Genomic DNA, 5,634 nt, shown 5'->3' on the forward strand with positions numbered 1-5,634 from the left:
GGAAGGAAGGAAGGAAGGAAGGAAGGAAGGAAGGAAGGAAGGAAGGAGAGGTGGCTCTGCAGCCTCCCTGCCCACATGATACTGTACCAGACAGCAAATATGCTTTTACCCATAGGAACAATTTTGCCATCCAAAAATCCAGTGCAGGAAGTTAGGCAGACAGGCAGATGCAGAACTTCCCAGTGGGTGAGGGTCCAAGACCGAGCCCGGAGCTGGAGTAAGATGAGCACATTGGGAGTGAGGGAACTGTCCAGCACCACACAATGGAGGGATTGTCCAAGGATGGGGATGGAGGAAGATAAACTGTTCTGGCAGTCAGACAAGCACCCTGCTTCCAGCAACTTACGGTAAAAGCATTTCAGGGCTCCAAGGGGCCCCCAGCAGCTGCTTCTGTCAGCGTCTCAGGTTCAGCAGGTCTCTGGAATGCATTTCTCACCCACATTCAAGAGAGTTTGTCTTGTTTAGTCTAGCAAAACTGAGGAGGAGAGGGCATAGCTTTGTTGTCTGTAAATACACCAGAGGCTGAGGTGGGAGAAGATCTATTCAAGCTAAAAGATCCTGTTGGCATGAAAACAAATGAGGGATCAGTTGCTATATGAGAATATTTGGGATAAAAATTTGGAGGTTTCTAGCTGGCAAGGAGTTTGACAACAGCTGCCTGCAAGGAGAGGGGCCTCTGGGGAATGGCACTATTTTGAGGATGAAGCTTGAGTAATTTTTGGAGGAGATAATAAAATATTGGATGAGCAGGGGACTGGGAAGTCCTTTATAGCTGGAATAGGGGCAAAGAAAATGGCACGAGAAATAGAAAAGCAAGAACTGGAACTGAGCTCTGTGGAGGACACCCACAGAGAACAGAGAAGCATTTCCAAATGGGCAATGGATAAGCCTCACTGAAAAGGACAAAGGAGGCCAAAAGCTTTTGGAAGTGTAGGTGAAACATCTCTCACCTTGTCCACAGTGTCTGGGGAATTGTCTCTCCGGTGAAGTGGTCTGTATTTATCCATGCACCACCTGCCTGGAAGGCAGTGCTGGCTTGTAAGCAGATAAAAGTCACAGAATCCAAGGCATTTCTGTCTTCCAATTACTGCTGTTTGGAACATCAGAGATGCTCTTTCCAGGTGAATCCAAAGGATATCCATCAACTCTGAAACACAGAAAAAATATTAAGGAAAATCAGTCTGCAAAAGAATATCTGATGGCTTTCAGCTGGGGCTTGCCTCTCTGTACTCATCTAGTTACAAGCATAAAATCCTCTGCTGAGGAGAAAATTATGGGTCATGGAGAGCTCTGTGCATGTGGGAGCAGGGAGTTTTTTCAATGGTTGATATGCACCCCTCCATACTCAACCTTATAATCACATCTGAGCCATGGCCTTGGAATAGGAAATAAAAACCTCTGCTCCAGGAAACACAGCATGTCCAGGAGAAGGGTCCCAGAGGGCAATGCCTCTTCTATGTCTCAATGGCAACATCTGCTTTATGGCAAAGAGAAAATCCTCTGGTGGAAAGATTTTTGAGGGAAAACCAGAGTTTTAGAAACTAGAACCTGCCTAGGAAGGAGAAGGGTTCCAATGTGCCACCCCAGAAAAAGTCCCCCAGCTGGCAGGTGTAAGAAACATTGATGTATTCTTCCATGCCTGCATTCTTTAAAACACAGATCTGAGGCCAGGATACACTGGGGGTGGGAGACTGTGCAGCCAAACAGCCTCACTTATTTCTGGGGAGAGAGCAGTGTGCCTAGAGCTATTAATCTGTGAGTGGGAGGGAAGGTGAAAGCTGGGAAACCCAGGCCTGTGTCTGTATCCGTGTTTCCACATATACGTATAAAAAAATACATATACACACACAGGGAAAACAAAACAAAACAGAACAGTCCACTGCACATGGCTCTCCCCCGGGGAGAGGGCGAGAGAACAAACAAGCGGCAGATGTGAACCATGTCACCGCGCCTAGCGCCGCAGGAAGACCAGGTCCTGTGGTGACAAGGTGGGGTGACAAGCTGCCAGAACAGGAAGCAGCAGGAGACCCCTGAGGCAGGAGAAGACCACAAGGCAGAGAGGTCCTGGAAGTGCAGGCACACAGGCCGCTCTCCTCCCTTGGCATCACCCCAAGGTGAGGAAGTGCCTGGTGCCAAGGTGGACTTTAAGGAATGGCCCTGAGCCCCTCCATGGAAGAACGGATGGGACAGAAGGAGGGATGCAGGGTGAGTTTTTCACAGAGAGCTGCAGCAAAGCCCAGAGCTGACCTGCAGCCTTGAGCTTTGTGCCAATCCCAATGCCAGGAAGTGTGAGCTCCTGCACTGCCTGCAAAGAGCAGAAATGAGAGAAAGAGAGACATCTTCCAGCCAGTTTAATCAAAGATAATGAAGAGATCTGTTTCTCAGTTAGATATATCTATTTCTACTTTCCAAAAGAGCATAAAGGGCCTTGGAGAAGAAACAGGAACATAGACCCTCTGTCCCTGGCTTACCCTTTAGTGGTGTTCTGTGTTTCCTCGTCCATCCTGGGGCAGTGGTGCTGAATGCTGATAAGGCCAGACTTGGACCAGCCTCAGTCAGACAGTTGGTGCAATTTGACTTTAGAAAATACTTAATGATTTGTTTTTAGCATCGGGTTGGGGTGAGTTGGGGTATTTGTTGTTGTTGTTGATTTTGTTGTTATTGCTTCTCCCCCTCCTTCTTTTCCAACCAATTAGGTTCAATTTGTTTTGGCAGAGGACATGATTAGTGGGGCTGGGCTCCAGATGGTTGGGCGCTCAGCGGCTCACCATAAATAACGCTGGATGAGCAGTGCTCCTGCATGCAAAGCTGGGACATGAGAGGCCCAGGTCGCCAGATCAGAGCATCCCACGGCTGGCTTGGTGGGACCATATCCGAGCCCTTTGGAAAAGGCACTGACTGACTTTTCCTTAGATATCTCCAGATATGGGTTTGTTTCCACTCCCAGGCAGTCACTGGCAGGGCACTACTCACCCAGCTGCTCCCTTCTCTCTGAATTAACCTCCCCTCACTGGGTCAGCCCAGAGCTGCAGCTGCAGCAAACAGGGAGAATGTGTCTCTCCTATTTCCCCTTGCAGCACCTTTTGGTTTGTCTGAAGATCATCTGATCTTGCTCCTGGTATGGATCCACAACTGAAGGGGAGCATTCTGTGAGGCTGATGAGCCCAGCCAAACACCAGTATGGAGTGGGACTGAGTTGCCACGTGTCCCAGAGGAACAGTCACAGTCAGGCCTGCTGTATTGGCACTGTGGCAGCCAGGCCCTTGGACCTCCCTCAAAATTCGAATGGGGCTCTTTAGGAAGGGGACAGTAATGCAGTGGGTAGAGACAACCTTAGTGAGGAAGCAGATCCTGCAAAGGAACATGGAGAATTTGTTAAAATTTTTCAAAATCTGACACTTTTCAGTGTTTTTCAAATAAATAATGTTTTTTATCAAAGCAATGCCCAACTCCATATTGTTGTGAAACCTTAAAAATTACCTTCTATAACACACTGTAAGATCTTTGATAAAAGAAATTAAAGCCTACAATTTATTGTTATTGCTCTATCAGTATTTAAGAAATACTCAGTGAATTGCAAACTGAACAGCTATTCAACATTTTACATTATCTTAGGAAAGCAAGCATTTGCTGAGGATGTCCTATGCTTTAGGACAAAGCTGGTTGTTGATTTTGCAAGTAATAAACAGCAGTTTCCATTCTGTACAATAAGTTTACCATGGATATAATGTGACTATTGTATTAAAGTTAAGGGGCAGACAGCACAGCAAGGAGGAAGTAGCTACGAAGCGTTAAAATGTCTTTGAACTGAGCATTTCAAGCCTTTGAACTGAGCTCTTTTCCTCCCACCTCTCAGTGCCACAAGCTGCCCTGTTCTTCCCTCGTGCATGTCAGGTTGCCCAGGGAGTCTCAGCCACTCACAGGAGTGCAGCACAGCACAGCAGACACACCTGAAATTGGCACCTGCATACGGGGAAATAAACCCCGGTTCAGTTCTTGTCCATAGTCCAGCTCTGCAAGCTCACACCTCTGTGTTGGAGGGTTCGCAGGGGCAAAACCCAGATCCCTGTCCCTCACTGAGCACTGTCCCCAAAAGACTCATGAGATGTGCGTGCCTTGATCATCGAGCAATCTCAGGCTCTGCTCTCTGGATTGTTTGCATTGTAAAGCCTCACACCCAAGCTCCACTCGGGTCTGGAAGACCACTGCAGATCTTTCAGAGCTTCTATTTTTGGGGCTATAATGTTAGCCAAGTTCTTGCTCCTAGAGAGACATACATATTGGAGAATGTTGTGGCTCTGTCTGCAGGTAGACAACCCATGACCAGCTCTTTGCATGCTGAAGATGCCTCTCACATGGCTCAGCTGCAATTTGGGGCTGCAGCTAAGCTCATGCCAGCCTCCTGCAGAGGAAGCCTGGTGCCCAGACAGTTGTTCCTGGCATATATTTACTCATAACAAGGGAGCTCACTATTCCATCTCTGAGCTTCCTGGATAGCTTTTCTTTATTGACCAATATCAGGGAGGAGCAGTGTCAGAAGAGATTCATCTCAGGGAGCGCGGGACAAATCTGCTTTGCACATGATCCAGGACATGCTTGCTCCATGCACAAGACAACTGTTTAGCAGTGCTGCACAGGTGTGGAGTGTTTATACAAGTCAATGGAGCTGGTCTCATTGCCACATGCAGAAGGCTGGAGCTGCAGTGAAGTGCTGGTGCAAGTGCTGTAAATGCCAACGCAACCAGTCATATGTGGCCCATCTTGCCTGGAGCACAGGTGTAGCTGTGCCACTCCAGTGATGTCTCACAGGGAACAAAGATAAGATTGTCTTCCAGTCACTGTGTTGTCTCCTGTTGGAGATTTTCTGGAGGGATGCTGTAGAAACAAACTTTAGGTCAAACAGAAGCACTGGGACCCCTGGGTGTCAGTGGCAAATCCCATGGCCATGGTAGGTGCCACGTGCAAAGACGTTCATAACTGAAAAGACTTGTTCTGGTCTAGCTTAAAAACTTGAAAATTGGAGATGCGGCAAAGCCTCTGAACGTAACACTGAGCAGAACCCACAGTTCACAGAGCTGTTCTCAAACAGGTTTACATAGAGCTCTATTTATCTCTGGACCCGTTGCAAATCCCTGTGTACAGTCACACGTATTTTGCAAAATGCCTGAGAGAACCATGACAGAATCTAAAGGAGTTAGAGATGGAAGTGATCTATCAGATCCATTTGCAATCTCTCATGAGCCAGGCAGAGTTTTTCCCTGGGCTATATTCATTGCTTTGCCTCGTCTTGTTTTTAATCACTCAAGCAAAGAGACTAGAACAGCCAAGCAAAGTTATGTCATATTGCTGCAGCAGTGGCACTGGGGAATCTTGTATCTCGGATCAGAACTGAGTCCCACATTTGTACAACGTATATTTATCAAGCATACTTGATGTGGTTAAAAAAATCCTGTACAGAAATGCTTCTAATTTCTGTAAGTATTCATCTTCCAAGAATTTTTAAGACATTGCAATAAACATAGCCAAAGCTATCATTCAGCAAATTGAAATCACACTTGTATTAATGTGGTTGCTATATTCATATTCAATTTAACCCTCATTACTTTATCTTGTAAACCAGTAAAGTGTGCAGGT

The sequence above is a fragment of the Corvus kubaryi genome, unplaced genomic scaffold (assembly GCF_017639235.1).
Source record: "Corvus kubaryi isolate FWS band 111438036 unplaced genomic scaffold, C.kubaryi_AGA036_p1.0 37397, whole genome shotgun sequence".
NCBI classification, from domain to species: Eukaryota; Metazoa; Chordata; class Aves; order Passeriformes; family Corvidae; genus Corvus; species Corvus kubaryi.